This window comes from Lissotriton helveticus, chromosome 12, assembly GCF_964261635.1.
Source record: "Lissotriton helveticus chromosome 12, aLisHel1.1, whole genome shotgun sequence".
Classification (NCBI taxonomy): Eukaryota; Metazoa; Chordata; class Amphibia; order Caudata; family Salamandridae; genus Lissotriton; species Lissotriton helveticus.
In genome coordinates, this window is record NC_136073.1 from 526,891,943 (window position 1) to 526,912,332 (window position 20,390).

Here is a 20,390-nt window from a genome sequence, read left to right on the forward strand (position 1 = left end):
TCCTGAGTGGACTTATTTAGTAATTCCACCCGTTATTGACATTTATGGTAGTAGTGAAGAAGAAAACGAAATAGAAGAAATTAGTGACAATGATTGAAGTACAGAAATTTTAATTTGGCAAAAGGCTGAAGAAATTTTGTTAGCTGACATAAGGTCGAAGAAAAACTGTTTAGTTGAAGAAATCTTATGTATGACATAAGGTCGAAGAAAACTTGTTTAGGGTTTTAAAAATAAAATTATTTTAAAAGGGGGGTATAAATAGTTTAATTCTTAGAAATTTTAAAATAAATTTTGTTTTTAATTTTGAGGCAAAACTAACCAAAAATGCCTTATGTTAAGGAGAGCACTTCAAAGTGTTCTGTTTTTAAGAGATGCTGTAAGATGACTCTGGTGTGTCTGCTCATTTTAATTCTGCTCTGGTTAGTTTTAGCTGTGATCATCCCATTAGAGATGAATAGAGAATTACACAAAGTTAACATGACAAGCAAAGCTTTGGTTAGTCAAACTAAACATAGTGCATCTGCTAAAGTTATTGATCATCAACCTAACATTCATCAAGATAAATCTATTAGTGAATTTTCAAGTAATACATTTACAAAGCTTTTGAGTGAATATGTCAAGGTAATGGATGCTAAAGACTGCTATGTCTGCGTCAAGTTACCTGCTTCTGTTTCTGAGGGAGTGACATACAATATGCTTCCTCTTACATATGGTGTAACATGTAGTGTGTTAACTAGCTTATTTTATCAAACTGGACGCTTAGAATATTACTATTCAGATTTTGACGAGATTTTTGCGAATATAAAGATTGAGGGTGCTTTAAATAAGCACAAGAAAGCCAAACAAATGAGAGAATTTTTCCTTGTTACTAATGAACTCACTTATGAGTATGCTTATAAGAATAATCTAACCTGCAAATTGAGCGCTGAGGGAAAGACATTTTTGAATATGGTTGAGGAGAGAAGAGCAATTTACAAAAGAAATGAATTAGTCAAGCAGACTAAGTCAAAATTTTGGCAAAAAGAGGATGAGAAATTAAATGGCAAAATGCTTGAAAATGTTGCAATTCACATAGATAAACCAGTTAGTGGAAAGCTTTGCATTAGAAGAGATAATACACTTTTTGATAATTATTTTGTAGGTGCAAGTAACTGTGAAGATACTTATCAGATTTTGGGAGGTTGGGGATTCAAAGGTGGAAAAGATCCAATCTTCCCTGGGATTTATTTTGTTTGTGGTGACAAAGCCTACTACAACCTTGCAGACCATTGGTATGGAACTTGTTATGTGGGAATTGTTTTCCTAAAGTGTTTCATGTTGATAGGGATTCAGAAGGATTGTTCAAAATTCATAATTATGTAAATAGAGTCAAAAGAGAAACTTTTACAGAAGTTCTGGGAGATATTTTTCAAGCAGTGATACCTTTTGTTGGTATAACCCTAAACGCAGGGAGAATTAGAAAATTGTCCACAATTGTTGACAGATTGTCAACAGACACAGCTGATGGATTCCAATTAGTGAATGTTGAGGTAATTGCAATCAGATCTATGGTGATTCAAGATCGCCTTGCTTTAGACATACTCCTAGCAAAGGAGGGAGGAGTCTGTGGCATTTTACATGTACAACATTGTTGCACATACATACCTGATGAAAGTAAGAATATAGAGATGTACATTAAAAACATTACACAAATGCATTCAGAGATAATTCCTTTAGAAGAAGATGATTTTACAGGGAAACTTTCAAAAAGATTCCAAGCAATTAAAAATTGGTTTCATAACATTGGTAGTTCAATTCTTGGCAAGATTTTGGCACCTTTGATTATAATAGTATTCATTTTTATTTTGACAAAAATAGGTTGTTTATTGCATAAGAGAAAGAAGCAGTTGAAAGAAAAGAAAAGAATCTATAAACTTAGAAAAGAAGAAGAAAGGGAGATTGAATTACAGGAGTTACATAGAGAGCGTTATGCTAATTCCAAAGATTATGCAGAAACAGATTTTTAGGATTACTGATACAAATGAATTTGAATCAATTTCTCGGAAATTTAAATTACCAAAATTTTGGGTGTTGGTGTGGTGATTTGTTAATCACCAGATGAGGGAGTTGATGGAGTGAGATAGAAAACAAAATTTTGTTTAAACTCGCAAAGTCACATTTCCATAACATGAATAATAATATTAATGATTTGTGATGTATCGTGTTAATACAACCTAGATTAAACTTTACACATGGGGGGACTAAAATGTGTGCTCATAAACGTGCATAAATGTTGCATCTTTTTGTTCGTGCAAAATAATAGAAATAATTTGTTGTTTTCGTTTTTGTCATTATTAACTGCAGCAAACTTAAAAGAAGCATGTGCTTATTTTGCTTTTCCTTGTCTATGTGATGTCATTTCTACTATTCTAGGTGCACATAAGTTTCATGGATTCATGAAGACTGGTAGATATAAACGCTGCTTTATTTGTTTGCATTTTGCTAGGTAACATTAGACTAATCGGGAGGGTTAATTCATTAGTAAACCTAGGGTGGATACAGAATCAACATTATTTCTTACATTAATACTTTTCTTGTGTTTTTTTATTACTAGAAAGCATAAGTTGCCTGCTTTTGGGCCTAGTTTGCTCGAGTTTGCTAAAGCTGAATTTTACTTCTGCACAAGTCACGAGATGCCCATTCTGAAAAAGTGTTCGTCAAAGCTGCATTCACTAAGCAAATCTGACTTGCTGTCACCATTTTGTCGGACGTGGCCAAGGTCGGAAGTCAGTGATAAAGGACAATTTTGTCAGCTCTAACTTGGCACCCGCGGAAATGAAATGAACACTGTGAGAACATTAATTTACAATTGTTGCAAACCAAGGAAGCTCCTGGTTGCATTCGGAAAAGACAATGGTCTTTAAGAAACGTGACCTAATGGAACTTTTGAAATGTGGGTGACATGTCACTTGTCACTCTCAACCAATGGGACTTCGTGGATTTATGAAAACTTTCCTTCGCTTAGTTTAGCTAGCATAGAAAGGTATAAAAAGTCATGTCCTTAGGGATGGGCTGACTGCTGCTTTCTGACTTTCCGATGAGGGTGAAGTGCTGCTGGACTTTGTGTGGAGCACGTAAGAATCCTCAAAGAACTTTACTTTATTTTCCATTTATTTTACTTAGCTAGGGACTTAGGCTTTAGAAATGCTAAACTGTTAAAATCTTACTTAAACTTTGAATTTCTTACTTAAACTGTATTTTTCTCATGAAGCTTTTCAAACATGCTTACTTTAATGCTAATAAAATTACAATAATAAAATTACATTTTGAAATACCATAATTTAGTAAATAAAATCTTACTTTTGACAAACAAGCTGGTCTTGGTTATTCAGAAGTGCAGGTTACTATTAGCTAGATCCCATCGCCAATGGTGGTCGTTTAAATGGTTAGGATTTATTCTAATGACAATATTTCTTACGCAGATGTATACATTTGTATATATTTTGTAAATAATGTGTATATAGATTTAATCTGACCACCTGATTCAGTAGGCCCAAATATGTCATGTTTATAAATGGGTCCATAAGTTAGTGTAGAATTTTGTTTATAGGTTATGAAGTTGGGTAGCGTTGTTTATGATATATTTCCTATAGGCCGCTGGATCAGGCCTTACCAAGAGATGCAACTGGAAAGCATTCAATAGTCCATATAAGGGTCCGAGTGATCACAGTTTGATGAGAGAGTACGATTTATCACAGCCCTGGGCTGCAGGGTACTCTCCAGAATGGGGTACTCTACCCTTCAACCATATAAGCACAGAGCCCAGTCTCTGACGTTCAGGGGAGCTGGAAGGCAAGTCTTGTTGTGGGGCAGAGGTCTTATCTGCATCTTAACTGGTCAAACTGTTTAGAACTGACAGTGACGTGCCAATGTCTGCTACACATAATATGAAGAAAACTTGTTCCAGTCCATCCGGGTCATCAAATTTGCAGTTTTAGGCCATAGCAGATGTCAAGTTTGACTAAAGTTAATAGAAGCACCAGGAATTTCTTGAGGTGAACAATAGTTTTGTGGGAAAAGGTGGCTGTCACATAGATCTTGGAATCTTGGTAGAGACTTTGACCATTCCGTTGCTTGGCTGCAGCGATGACTGGCCCAGCTTGTTGGTGGTGGAGGAAACGTGCACATTTTGACATACAACTTTGAAGCATCATAGCCTTCTTATAAGATCTTAATCATTGTTGTGTCAGTGTGCTTATTACATTTTTCTTGAAGGCTTATTACATTTTTCTTGGTTTTTCGAGATAGCTTCTGGGATTTCTATTGTGTTGTGTCTTGACTTTTTATTTGGTTTGGTACTGCTAAATGCTTTTCACAATTTTAAGTTAAGCATGCTTTCTCTGTACCATAGCTACCAGGAGTTGTGCCCATGTTTATTTTATTGAACTTGTGAGTTGAACCTAACATGATTTTGGACTTCTTACTTTGGAAGGACTCAGATCCTCTCCAACTATGAATCCATGTAATTACATGTAGCCTCAATGTTCTTCTTGCATGTGCACTGGTCTCAGCAATCAATTCAGTATTACAACCAATCCGCCAATATTGTGATGCTTTTTTGCAACCATTGGTTTTAAAAACAAGTGTGTACCTGAGGAACACAGCCGACTCTCTTGACAAATGGAGAACATGAATTCTAGTCTAAATCCATTAATGTGAACCCTCGACTTGAAATCATTATATACCATCATCCCCATGAATAGGGCTTAGCAGCTTTAGAGTGGAATATTTTAAAAGCAAAGAATTACTCCTCCTAATTTCATTTGTGTGTTACAGTTAATTAGTCTCATTTCATGCACAAACCTCTTTAGATAGAAAGACAAGTTTATTCTTCAGACCATTGACTTGCTGATGGAGTTCAACATGGCTCGATTATTCACATATGTTGTCATGTATCAATTTATGTATTATTTGAAAATCAATATATCTATAATTAGTAAAATTGGACGAGCCATCTCAAATTGTAACAAACAATATATCGAAAACATCTCTATTTTAATGATGGGAAGTAAAGAAGCACTTGAAAATAATATATACCACTTGAATGGTTGTCATAACTATTTAAAGCTCAATCCAACAATGAATGGGGAGAACATTTATTTAAAAAAAATGCTGACTGAAATGTTTGAAAATAAATAGAAGGCATTCCTCTACCTACATAGGATGTTTATTACCTTTTCCAAGTTTCCACTAAACAGCATTAAACAATGATCTTTCTCAGAAGTGCTCAGAATGAAAGACATTACCTCATATGAGTCATTATTTATTGAGGACAGTGAAAAACATTTCAGAGAAACTTTATGTTTGAGATTACTTCATACAGTGCAATAGGCAATCTCTGGAAAGTTGCACAAAAATTCTAACAAATAATTTTCGTGTTCAAGCAATTGAAAGGTCTTCTTTCCAAATATTCAACATCACAAAGGGTATTAGGTTTTCAACAGTTTTCGAAGTGCCCAAGGTGTTTCCCCAACCCACACCTGTGCTTTTGGTACATCCCTCTGCTGTTATCGTGTTTATAAATAAATGGTGTACACCTGCATGGTTATAATGTGTCTACTTATTTATGATACATAGGGCACAAAGACAGACACTACAATGTGGCAACAAGGAGTTTAACACATTGGTTGCTCGACTACTGTACCTAGCATTGGTAGTTCTCCTCAGCCGGTTATTAGAATTGATCAATGCTGCATGTAACGCCCGCTGGATGGGTGCAGGCCAATGGCTGCTTTGTGCTGAGGTCCATCACCCCCCTAACGGTGAAAGAGTGGTACCATGCCATTGCAGTTGCAAGTTCCGCACTGAATCTGAATCACACTGATTCACTGCACAGAAAGAGAACAAAAGCAAGTGTTGTTCTGGTGCTAAAGCCACCATGGTGTACCGTACCACAAGACATAACAAAAGTGTGTTTCTCACAAAGGGAAAATGTAGAGGTGGGTGCTCTCAGACACAAGTAGACAGAACACATGCAGCCAACTGTGACAAAAAAGGAGAACAAATATATAATTAATAAACAGAAAAAATTGAACATTGTAAATCAGCACCACAAACATTACTAAAGAAAGTAAGTAGCAAGCAAAAATAAAAAATTGAGAAGAGTGCACATAAATGAAAAAAAGATTAAAGTATAAGAATTGGCTTGGTAGTTTGGTTTGCCCTGTTCCCATCATGCACTGGGACAGGAACAGACTAATTTGCATATAGCCAGGTTCTGAGCTGGGATGGTGCAGTGAGCTAAAAAACGGTGATGGATTAAAACCATGATCTATTGACTTGGTAAGAGTATTCTGCATCATTCAGAAACTCTGTCCATCACCACCCCCTTTTCCAAAATCGGTTTTATCCACACTATGTGTGGGAGGGTATACTCAGACGTGAGTCCCTTGCTCATTGCACCATAAAAAAAAACAAAAAAAAAAAAAAACAGTTTAAGAATTGGCTTGGTAGTTTGGTTTGCCCTGTTCCCATCATGCACTGGGACAGGAACAGACTAATTTGCATATAGCCAGGTTCTGAGCTGGGATGGTGCAGTGAGCTAAAAAATGGTGATGGATTAAAACCATGATCTATTGACTTGGTAAGAGTATTCTGCATCATTCAGAAACTCTGTCCATCACCACCCCCTTTTCCAAAATCTGAATCACACTGATTCACTGCACAGAAAGAGAACAAGCAAGTGTTGTTCTGGTGCTAAAGCCACCATGGTGTACCGTACCACAAGACATAACAAAAGTGTGTTTCTCACAAAGGGAAAATGTAGAGGTGGGTGCTCTCAGACACAAGTAGACAGAACACATGCAGCCAACTGTGACAAAAAAGGAGAACAAATATATAATTAATAAACAGAAAAAATTGAACATTGTAAATCAGCACCACAAACATTACTAAAGAAAGTAAGTAGCAAGCAAAAATAAAAAATTGAGAAGAGTGCACATAAATGAAAGAAAGATTAAAGTAACAATGATTACAAATTTCATCATGATGCGCAATCATCATGCTGTCAATGCTATCATCAGATGTCAATGTTATTCTACCATTTGACATGTTGTCCACGTGCCTCCTCCATAGCAACTAGAGGGAAAGCATGGATCACAAGTTTCAAAAACCATCTATCTGCTACAAAAGAAACCACCCAACTACAAGACTGCCAATTCTGTTACACTTCATAGGCGAAGAACACCAAAGGTTTCTAACTCTCTTGCATAGGCCAAGAAAATGACTAAACAGCAGGGGTTTCCCCGTTGAATCTGCAGTCTAACGCCCAGGGCAATCCTATCAGTGGTTCAGACTGATACAGGCCTAGCAAAGACCAACTGAGGCTGTTGATGCTTTCTGTGCTTGCCTTCAAAGGTCAGCGAGCACATGTGAGTTTGAGAATGTTGATAAGGAACTGCATGCCCAGATTATCCAGGGGTGCTGGTTATTTTAGATACAAAAAGAAGTCCTTCAGACCATCAAGATGCCATTGGTCACCATGGTGGTTCAAAGGCATGCTCATGAACTGACTAATGCATGAAAAGTGCACATAGAATCATTGTTAATAATAAAAGTCATCAAATCAGAACCAACGGAAACAAATGAGGAAGCTCATGTGGTCATACAGAGTAAAAAGCAGAACAAACCATGTGAACACCAGGAAAACTTACAGCACCAAGGCCCATGGTGCCATATCAAACACAAGATCTGCTCTGTGTGTGCGCAACAAAACAATTTTCCGAGAGTATGCAGGACTGGAGCTTCAGCAAAACCAGCCACTGACAGACTGGCTGTGAACTCTAAGCTTAAAGTACAACACCTATCTGCCAAAGAAAGTGGCTAGCAAACACCAGACAATTAGGATGGGGGAGTATTATCAGTTTTAGAACATGTCCATCTCATGTCAGCAATTAATAATCCAGTATTGACTAAAAGATGATCTCAGCCATAGTAGTAGCTGTACATTCATTTTCACCCAATGGATTCCCTGTGACTAGTCTGTTAGACACTGATCCCACTATGTATGCTATGTCCAGAACTGACTAACAGAAACTGCCCCCAGCACAGGCACTTATGAAAAAATCTGTTAATATACATATGTATGTCAGCTCTATCCCCACTGACTTGACTATTGTGCTTTTGATCATAGACAAGCACCACATCTAACCCAATTTTGTGTGCTTCTTTGTGACCAAGTCAAAAGGTACTACATTGTTTAGCTGCAGCACGTCTGAGTCATTGAAGTTAATAGCATTTGCCTTTGCAGGACTGCAATAAAAGGTCAGTGCAATGCTGGAAGAGTATGGGGAAGGATTCAAAGGAGTTTAAAAGGCAAATATGTGAAACTTCACTTTGATCCTATCATCCAGCCTATGGTGCTTCAGCACAGGTCTTTTTTGTTCCACATAAAAACTCAAGTGGAGCAATAGCTTGAGACGTTAGAAGATATTGGAATAATTAAGAAGGTAGAAGGGCCTACTCCATGGGTCTCTCCTATTGCAGTAGCAAAGAAAACCAAAGCAGCTTGGTGCCATTTGCATACGTGTGGACATGAGGATGCATAACAAGGCCATATGTAGAGATCACCATTTGACATCAACTATCGATGACATTATCACTGTGATAAATGGTGCCAAGTGGTTCTCAAAGATCAATCTAAAATTCAGCTACCACTACATTCCCTTGTACCCAAACATTCAAGATAAATTACAAGCTTCTCAATTAATATTGGGCTGTGGAATTACCAAAGACTTAATATTGGTATCCCCTCTACTGCCAGTGTTTCAGAACTGTATATGTGAAATGATATGTGACCTGTATGGAGTGCTCAACGTCAGTGATGATATTTTGGTTCATGCAATTACAATTCAGCAGCACTAAAATTGACTAAGAGCCCTCTTAACATGAATCAAAGACAGTTACCTCATCATTCATCAAGAAAAATGTGAATTTTTGACAAGCAACATCAAATTATTTAAATATAGATTCTTAGAGGAAAGTTTGTCTCCGAATCCCCAAAAGATTCAAGATGCCCAACAAACATGCTTCTCGACCAATATCTCTGAGGTCAGAGGTTTCCGGGTATGGTTACCTATTGTGCCCAAAAGGACTAAGGGCTGTTCCTATGCAGAAACAACATTCTAATGTGTAGACACTCTTGCATGTGCCAGTTAAGTATTGAAAAACACTGCAAAGATATTTGCAAATAGAACGTGATGTCAACACCGTGCTCTATAGCTACAGATATTTTCATCTGTATCTGTATAGCAACATAGTTCAAGTATGTACTGGTGACAAGCACCTCACTGCCCCTAAGGAGAAGCTACAAAGTCAGAAATAGTAGATGCAAAAGATACGAAAGTGTATGCTTTTATGGTGTAGACAGTTCTCACCCGAACACACTTACAACCAAAGAAGTACATCAAGTCTGTAAGGAAAATGAGTGTTTCTAAGTTATCAAAAAAGCCATTCAAGTCAAAAGCTGGTGGCAACTGCTTAAACAATGTCACAGAACATCTGAAGCTTAGACCTAAATTCATGCACTGCACAATGTACATCAAGCGTTATCACTAGTCCAAGATGGCCTACCTTTAAGGGTGACTTGACTATTGATCCCTTGTTGGTTGATTTCTCTTTTAATGCAAGCTACACATCAAAAACTACAAGGAAAAGTTAAAACAAAACTTAGTCTTTGATTTTCAGATTTATATGTACATGGAGAGAGACCAGTGGTGTGCTGTCTGTCATGTCAGGCAGTAGGCAATCCAGATGATCTGACTCCTGTTTTGTCAAAAGATGCTCCAACTGCTCCAAGGACAAGGTTATGCAGTGACTTTGCCAGCATACACTTCTGGATGTTGTTGACTTTAGCAAAAGGCCAAAGGTAGATCAGTTGAGGTCAACAGTGAGGGAAGATGTTATTATCAAGTTCAAGAAAATGTTTGCCACCCGTGGTTTCCCACAAGATATACGTACAGATAGTGTACCTCTGTTCCAAGGTCACAGCTGTCAGTGTATTTTAACTCTCTCAACATCAAACACAGGTAAATTACACTGTGGGGACCTCGGGTCAATGGAGAGGCTTTAGAGATTCATAAGAACTTTAGATAAGAATATCTCAATTGATGAAGTGAACAGTGACCTCATTGAGGGAGCTATATTTTAAGTTCCTTTAAAACTACAGAAACACACCTCATGACAATAATAAAGTGTCCCCTTCAGCCTGATAGGTAGTCTTAAAGCAATGGAAGCCATTTTTTAGTAGAGTTTTATATAGCGCAAACTAAACCCGAGACATCGGGTATCAGATCACTTTACATGAGCACCAGTTTCGTTACATGAGGACACATTCATTTTTGTAAGGCACGGGGAGATTAAGTGATTTGCCCAGAATCACAGGATGTTGAGCGTTGTTCCCGAGACTCGAACCCAGTTCCCCAGCTTCGAGGTCAACCGCTCTAGCTGTAAGGTTACATCCTCTCCCTCTTGAAAGTCTCTACCACCAGTAATGATGCGGCCAGTGACAGAAGGCACCACAACAAACAGTAAGCCACCACAGACATGCATAGTGGAAACCACTCATGGTGAATGACCCAGTATTCTTATAATCTCAACGGTGTGGAAGCAAGTAAAAGTCTAGATTTTTGTTGCCTCTGTAGCAGGTGTCTGGGGTGAAGGTCATCATGTCACTGTAGATCAAGGGAGTGGTAGCATCACTTGGAACATCTTGTTTTTCAAATGAATCACCGAACAAGTAGCGCAGTTGGGGACCATCGTTTACAACGTGGTGTTTACACCGCAGTACCTTTACAACGGTGCCATTACAACGCAAGTCGTTACTACGACTTGCGCTGGATGGCGCTGTTGTATAAGGAATATTGTAATTTTATATTCCAACACCTTCCCTACTGTTACGTGGGCTGGTGTTAGAATATAAAATTATAATAATCCACAATCCACGCACACCAACGCAAGTCGTTGTAACGACTTGCGTTGTAAAGGCAGCATTGTAAAGTACCGCTATCTAAAAGATCGCGTTGTACTAACATGCATCCAGCGCAGTTATGTGTGCCGGGCTCCTGGTTGAAAAAAACTGCATTCACTCACCCCATCATATATAGTTTTTAGTGCTTGGCTGCAGGAAAGTCTGCCAGTTAGTCCATTGGAACTGTTGGGCTTATCCAGTGCCATGAATGAGACACCATGGAGATTCAGCACACCATCCAGAGACTTTGAGGTTAATCCTCCGGGACATGTTCACCCCTACTCATTGAGGCCACATCTCACATCTACACCCCTCACAGCAGAGTATAGATTATTCGAGTCTTCTAAGAATAGCCATGATACAGCAAATGATGATTTGTTGTATCATGGCTATTCTTAGAAGACTCCCTCATTACTGCATTCAACTTGGACCTTCTTAATTTTATTTGAATTGTCTTTTGATTTATTTTGAGTTTCCTACATACCTGTTGCTGTGCAGCCAGGTTATAGCATCTATCCGAATTTTGGGAGGCATGTTATGTTTTTAACTGTTTTAAAAACGCCCATGTTTATCCCGTATATCTACAACTGGGCATTTTTTACATCCCTTGTGTTGTCTTTCTGTGTATAAATAAACTGTGCATGCCTACAATGAGCAGTTCTGTGTGCAGTGTATAATAACCTGTCTGGTCATTTATGCTGTGTGACTTGCGCGGGGTCCAAGGCAATACAAATGGCCAGTTCATTTATATCTGTAGCGCTGCGTCACAATATGAAACCAAACATGGTAACACACCACTATTTGAACTGCAATAATAGCAGCAATGTACTTCAATCAAATGTAGTGACTTTGACACATACAGGCAAGCAGATTATGTTAAAGTATTTTCTTGAAATGCAATAGTGAGAACTGCCTATGTGCGTTTAAGTGCCTATGTGGCTGTTTATACATTGCAGCGGCAAATCACAGGTTAAAAGAATAGATTTATGTACTCAAGAGTAACATGTACTATATAAACTTTTTTACACACTTCTCCCTCCCTGAGGGTTAAAACTAAAGTAGAACTGGCATGGGAGGTTGATTTGGGAGCTTCCTGGTCTACGGACTTTTGGGGGAAAATATGGCTCAAAATTCGTAAATCTTCAAGAGCGGCTAATACCACACAAACTCTCTTTTTCATTTATAATAGATTTCTGCTTTCCCTATATACACTCCATCATAGACATGCGCACATCCCACACACTTGCTGGTCCTGCTCCGCACCGCGAGCAGACCTCCTTCATATGCTTTTCACGTGTAATCCTGTTCATGATTTTTGGACTAAAGTATGGTCTCAGATAAACTTTATCTTCAATACCAATCATCCGTATACCCTTGTACATGTCTTCTTAGGCAGTTTATCACCCATTTGGAATAATTGTGAGTCCACGGTTACCATCATTGACCTATTGTTGGCAGTAGCTTTCCAGCAAATCACCAAAAATTGGAAGGATTTTACTAAGTTGTCATTTCAGGCATGGTGGTATGCTGTTTGCTACAACAATAGATCTTTGGACTTTTGCAGAACGCCGCAGGCATGGACTGGGCTGTACGGAGCGGTAGCCGAGCACTGTTTGGATTCACACGCCGATATTAAACAAAAGAGAATACAATACTTCCACACATCGACTCTGGTTAAATGAAGCGTTACCGGCCACAATTCAATTGAAGCCCACGAAAGAAATTCACTTTCACATAACGGCAGCCGCCAGCTTCACGTAAAGAATCAGCTGACGGTGGCCCCTGTCCCTGGACTGCTCTTCGAGTACTCCGAGCCTGCACCCATAGATTTCCTCTGAATTCGTTTCTATTGTGTGATGCCTCTCTCCCTTTTTATCCCCCACAGACAGACTAATTGTGCCCTGATGAGAATCTGGGGAACAACCACCTGGATTCGAAACGCGTCGGCCAATTAGAGAGGATTATTCATGATTTATTTCTTCACACCAGTATTTGCTGGTTGTCAAAGATTCTCAAATTCATTTTTGCTCCTTTTCTAATTTTCCCCTATTTTTTCAAACTTTTTTATGCTTTAATAATTTTTTCTCTTTATAAGAATCCAGTTTATCATTTAATGTTGTAAATGTCCAATTTTCTTGTCTGTGTCAAATTGTTTTTGACTCTGTGCGTTATGATGTCATTCAGTTGGTAATACATTTGTGTACAGAAAAGCATAACGACTTTGGTTGAAATTTACAATGTAAATATGTCTTTGTCTGTTTATAATGTCTTGTTTTCGACAAACTTGGCTTAATCCATTGAAATATTTTGGTATAAATAAAAATACCCAGTTGACAACGACAGTTAGCGTGTTCAACTTTCCATAAATGTGGATGCAAATGTAGGTGGCGGGGCAATTTTTGCTGTGTTTACAACAATAGATTAGACAACTCCTTTGTATACCCATTACACATGGCATCCAAACGGGCGCACTTATGGGAACCTGTCACAATTTATCTTGACATTAGTGCAAGCCTTTCATTAAGTGTGCCTTTGTCACAGCAAGAAGTAGTTAAACCTCCTTGACACTATTCGATAATGACATTGTTTTAAAGTATTATTGCATACAATTTCTCTTTTTTCATTATGTAATCTTTATTGTTTTTGTATATTTTTCAAATGCCATTATTCTGTTTAGTTACTGTTCTCTCCTTTTATTTTACTCTTTCTACACTTTGAACCATATTTGTTTTGATGATTTCACAATTTTTATATTGTATACTGTGCACTAATCATGAGATACTCTCACTCTTTATGTTATGTTGATTCATTATCTTTAATAAAATTCTTTTGAACTTAAAAAAAGAGTAACATGTACCAGAACATCAGATCACCACTGTCAAGAAATTTCCATTACAATATTTTTTTTAGTGTTAAATGTTTACAAAAACAATTCTCCATAGTAATGTTTCTTTCTGGGTTATTACATCCTACAAAATGTGCATACATAAATAACCTAAAGTAAGCATAACAAGTAATTATTACTCATATAATCAAAGTGGACATTACAGATAAACACTTGGAGTGTTGAAGAATTCATAATATCAAAACAAAGACAATTCCATATTATCTGACTGGATAGAATAGGTTAGAGGTGGACAAGTGTAGAACATATCCTTCAAGACTTAATTCTATACAGGGACCTTGAAAATTATGTCTTTCTTACTTTCCAAAGCTTATTGTTGGACGTTAGAAGAGGGGCCACTTAAATTAATCAATTTCCATATAAAATAATACCCTTCAGGGGACAACACTACTTTTGAGGACTCCAAGGGCTCAACTGGGAGGCAAGTATTTCCTTTGACCAGAAGACATTTGGGGGGAACTTTACCTTACACTCGGAAGATGTTGCTTTGCAGCCATCTTGATTCGTGAACAGTAATGATCTCTGACAATCCTGGTAAACTACTACACGCATGAAATGCCCCATTCTAGGCTGCATTATGCCACCAGAGAGGAAGAGTAAGGCAGAGCTCCCATTTTCGGTCAACTGGTCAGACCATTACCTAATCCCCTTTACCTTTCTTTCTCGTATAAATAACTTTTCCACTTTCAAGCAGAAGGCAAAGACTAACTCAAAAGTTTTCATCTCTAAACAAGTGAGTGTAAGCAAATTGAAAAAGCATACTCAGAGATTGTAAAATGTGATGATCTGATTTGAATGGGCATGCTAGGTAAAAGAGGAGCAGTGTAGCACTGATCCATAGATTATAGATTGAATGAGCCTGTAAAACAACCAAAATCCACCTTCCAAAGCTTTTCCGTGGAAATAAAAACAGAGGCTTAAGCACTTAAATGTCACAATGTTTATAACCCCTAGATGACAATGCTCCTTTTTTTCTTATAACTCTTTGCGTTCACCACGGAAATAATTATCTCCTATGACCAAAGCACAGTTTGCGTCACTTTAACTTACAGCTGGGATATGCTCTTTCTGACCCATCCTCATTCAAAGGCAAACATTAACTCATTCAACTGTGTCTTACTGGCATAGATACAAAAGGCTCCAAGATAGAGCACCTAATAGCACTGGATGGCGTGATTTACACAGAGTCCAAAACCTCAAAAACAAAATAAAACATGAATCCTAAAATATCGGAACAATTGTTCTCAAAAGAACACAATGAGGACAGAATAATGCTGAGAGGTGTAGAATGAGAGTGGATTCCGCATATCTAACCAGAAATCTAGAAAATATAGGAATGTAAAGAAAAAAATACCCAAAAATGATCCTCAGGGCTAAATCCACTTTTGTTAGAAAGGATATAAATCAAACCAAATACTGGCCCAGAAAGCTATTTGAGGCAGCACTCAGCATAACAAACCCTCCAGTAGAATCCTATTCACAAATCTCAATGAGTGGTGCAAAATTCTTTGCAGAAAAAAAATGAAAAGATAAAGCATTCGCTCACATAAAAACATTATTAGAACTATAAAGTAAAAAAATCGAACACTTCCTAGTCAAATTTTAGTGGGAGAAACTTAGCCCAAACTATTCATCACACATTACAACCTAGTGGCTGAGTGTCAATCAGGCTTCAAGAAAGGTTAGTGTACGGATGCAGTAATTTTCAGATAGTCAGCGACGCTCATCGCACGCTAGTACTAGTAAACCAGTCCACTCTACAAAATATTTTGAACGAAAAAATGGGTAGGAAAGGGTACTGTTCTTAACTGATTTATTTCATACTAGGAAAACAGAGAACATAGAATAAAAATGTAAGACTTTAGTTCAAGCACTCCAGTGCTTCACTCACCAACACTTTTCAACTTATACTTGAATTCATTACTCAATTAATCTAAAATGTCAGACCTTCATATGCTGATGATACTCAGTTCCACATGAATATCACAGAATGACATCTTACTTAGTAATGAAGCTCAAGGAAATCTAATTTTCTTTGCATGTTATGCCTCTAGTTAGTCCTCCTATTATTAAGTAGTGCCCGACTCAGGACCATATGTCTTTGCTGACATGTACTAATATCATTAAATACATTCCTATTATTAAATTGTGTTATCTGAAAGACCGCTGGCCCTTGACCAGCTTAAGAAATTGGGAAAGATTCCGGATCACAGTTCCCCATTATTTATTATAATCTAAATCACTCTTTTGTGATCGCAATCATCCCACCTTGTCTCAAGAAAGCAATGGTCATTACCTTTTTTAATCTAAATGCCAGACCTAATGATTTTGAGAATTACTGCCCAATTTAAATACCTCCTTTTAAACAGTTTATAGAAAGTGGTGAACTTTGAAGTCTCCATTATTCTCGACAATTCCAAGGCTCCTGATCCCACTAAATCAGGAATCTGGCCATCTTGTTGTAGGACATGGTCTGTGCTGTAGTTTTAGATTACATTATGGTGGTCCTTGATGGTGGCAGTCTCACTGTGATTGTTTCTCTTGATTAAGTTGCCAGTCTTCTCTCTAGGCTGCAGCAAACAGGGATATCCCGAAGCCTTTGTTCGCTTTTAAAAAAGGAAAAACCTAAAACTGCATCTGGTACGTGCAAGTAGAGAACCAGCACCTAAGAAAGATACGAGAAGCCTGTTAGGTGTCCCAGCCTTGTTGGGACATTACCGATGTATGAACCACTCTAGAGACCTCAAGTCGCTTGTGATTAATGAGACGATACATACCATACGCTCTTTTTCTAACTGCAACACCAAAAATGTGGTGTATGTGGTTTTTTGTCCATGTGACCTTGCTTACATAGGTCAAACAACCCAAGCGGTGAAAATGCGCATTGGCCAACATAAGTGCCGCATAAGGTGCAGAACCCCAGGCGCACCACTAGTCCAGCACTTTATTGAAGCTGGGCATAGTGAGGAGGACTTGATTTGGTCAGTGCTAGTGGTAATCCTGGCAAACAATAGAGGGGAGCTAGAGACCAAACTAAACCGTACGGAAGCCAGGTTGATCGAAAAATACCATACTGCCATCAATGGACTGAATGATCGTGATGAACTGTGGGCATTGATCTAACCAGGCAGGCTATTTTCATAGTTCTTTACTTGCATGCTTTCAGTAACATGTACTTGCAGAATTTTAGTAGAATCCTGTGGACCAAGTAGGGTGTTCTTCTTAGAAATCTCTGGTGTCAAATTGTCTTATGCAATATATGTCATGCACTGATTTTATTTTGTGTACATATTGGATGCTTTCTTCCCATTATAGGTAAAGGGCGACCCTATATTTACCAGATTGTACGTCCAGGTGTGCATATGCAGTGCCTTACAGGTCACACATTTTCGGATATTAAATAACTCTGTCTTTCGCTTTTTTTTCCTCCTTTGGTATGTTTATCACAATGGAGTGGTTTTTCTTACTTGCAGTTTCTTCTAGTGTGGGGTGTGTATTTATTTATTTCCCCTCGTCATTTTTTGTCTTGATTTGATTGTTCTTTTCTAGTCGTGTGGGTTTCTATACCCTCCAATGTGTAGTCTAATGGCCCCCGGGTAAGTGCGAGGTCCTTTCTGTTTTATTCAGTCCTGTACCTTTTGCCGCCCTTGTTCCCGCTGTCCCTTCATGTCCCAGTCCCCCCTTTTTTGGTGTTAGCGGTCAGCTCTTCACGCGCCAGTCCTTTTTTTGTGTTAGCAGCCGTGTTGTGAATGGGAGTCAGTTCTTTAGCTTGTTGGACGCATGAACCAGTGCGCGTGATGTCAGCACGCACGGAGAGGAAGTATAGAGACGGTTCTTCGGCCCCTGCATGCTATGGCGGCACTTTTGTGTCGCGTGTGAGGAGATGACCCTAGAGAGAATCTGGATTCCCGGCGTAAGGTATGTGTAGACGCCTGCGGCACTTAGAGATGATTTGTTGCACTTTTTCATTTTGTAGCTTTATTGTTCATTTTTCTGAGGAAAGCGGAGCGCGTCCTGTTTAATATTGGCGCTGTGGTCAGATGATACCTTATTATATCATTATTTAGTATTGACCACGATAGAGGTACTCTTGCCAAGCTTGACAGGCGGCCCACGAGACTGTAGTAGGGCAGTGCTTGGCACTTTCACTTGCAGGTGTTCGGCTCCCTCAGACCCTGGAGTCAGCTCTTGGTGTCACCTTTAAATATAGATAGAGAAGAGTGACACACGATATAATTCCAGCCAGAAGCAACCTCGTGAAATACGAAGGAAACACGAAGTAGGCACAACAAGCGGGTTTTAGTCCCCGGAGGTATGTGTTGTTTTGTGTAATTTCACTGGCCACATCCTTGTTCCCTCTTCACCGTGTTATATAGACAGTAGACTTCTCCCCACTTGGGTACTTACAGGTAGATGCATCAAGCATTTATGCGAGTGCAAACGGTGCGAATCGCAAAATTCGGCCGTTTGCGCCCGCAAAAATGATATTTGAGATGCATCAAGGGTTCATGCACTCGCAATTTAAGAATTCGCAAATAATTGCGAGTTCTCAAATTGCGATTGCATTTAAGGAATCGCAATTTGCGATTCCTTAAATGCAATGCATGAACCATTCCAAGATTGCGAATTTGCAATCTGGGGTCGCTATTTACCGCGAATTCAAACTACGTGGCAAATACCAAAAAGTTAGAAATATGACCTTTTGGGCATTTTTCTAAGTTGTATATTACACACACATGTGTGTGCGCAACACCAGTGAACATTACCATTTCAGGGGTGCAACAGGGTGTCCTTTGGACACCCTGGCACCCTTGAAATTGCGGCACATTTGCCGTTCGCTAATTGCTAATCGCAAATAAGGAATGACTCCCCATTCATTCCTATGGGCCTTTAGGACCATAGGAATGAATGGGAAAGCCATTCCTTATTTGCGATTAGCAATTAGCGAATCGCAAATAAGGAATCAGTAGGAATCGCGAATAACATTGCGATTCCTACATGCATCCCATTTTGCGAGTCTTTAATAGCGAATCCTTAAAATTCACTATTAAGGACTCGCAAAACATAACTTTGAAGCATCTGGGGGTTAGATATTTGTTCCCATTTGTGTAGGTACACTCGGTTGGAGTACCCATATGAGTCTGCAGTCCCTGTACTACGGGGGATCTGTGAGTGCTTTCGCACCCATGAATACAGTAGTCTAAAGAGATTGGTTTTTCCATAGGGGCACTTTCTCCCTATCCTTTTTGTGATTTGGCCACTTCATGTCACATGGTTATGCATGCTTCGTTGTGGTTCAAGTTCGATGGGTGTTTTCTTTTCTCTTGCTTTACCCGCATCCTTCTGGTATTTGAGTTCTTCTCCACGTTTCCTGTCTTCCTTTTAGGATTCACACTTTAGAATTTGGCACTGCATAGTCACGCACGCGATAGTGTGTTCTGGGCAGAACTTTTTGTTGTATTGTAAATATATATTGCTATTATTGTTTTAGTGTATTCTTGCCCTTTGTCCTGAGGAAGCCCATAGAAACGAGTGGCTGAAACGCGACCGTGACTGCGTCAACATTCTATGAAGGAGTCCGTCTAAAACTTTGAATTGGTTCATACTCCAATATTAGCGCCTTTATAAATAATTTTTTGGGGTGATTCACCTCCGGCGCTATTTAGGACTACCTAGAAGTGTAGCACTTTGATGTAAGAGTGCACACGGTGATGTTGTCGTATTTTTGTTTTTGTAGGGCTTATATGTTGTGTATTTGCTATTGTAGATATTGTACATGTGATGTATATATTGTATATTGTATTATATGTAGAGATGAATGCAAATTAGGGTATTTCATTGTTGTACAGTCTTTTGCTGATACAATTTTTCGTGCTCCACCTTGTCTTTAGATACGTATATATGTGGTTGTGATCTGTGAAATCGTTTTTCTCAAAATTATTTTGAAACATCAGGGTTTGTAGTTTATCCCTGTATGTAAATAAATATTGAATCGATCCCTCTGTACTTTTTCTTATTTATACACATCTTTTGATGAAATGTGCTCATGTATATAAGGGTAATTTGGGCATAACCCCTATTTTTTCCTAGCAAACAGGGAACATAGCTGCTGCTCTTTGCTGGTTGGCCTTGTTGTTAGAAGATACATCTCAGGCTGTCTCTCTGCCACCTTACTGCTGCTCTTCCAAAACATTGAAGTGTGGAGTTCCACATGGCTCTTAATTGTGCCCCACACTGTTCAATATTAATATTATTGCTTTTGTAGATCTGATCATTTCATACAGGTTTTCAATTTATGCTGACTTGGATTATATAAAATTGTTGGTAAACACAAACACACAAATTTCAACTTATCAGTTCTGATCTTGTCTTATTCAAGATGAGGAGTGGCTGTCTAATAATGCACTTTAGTTTAACTTGGATGCAAAGGGGGGCGTGGCCAGGCGCCAATGCAGATGGCCACCTGGGACCCGAGCTCCG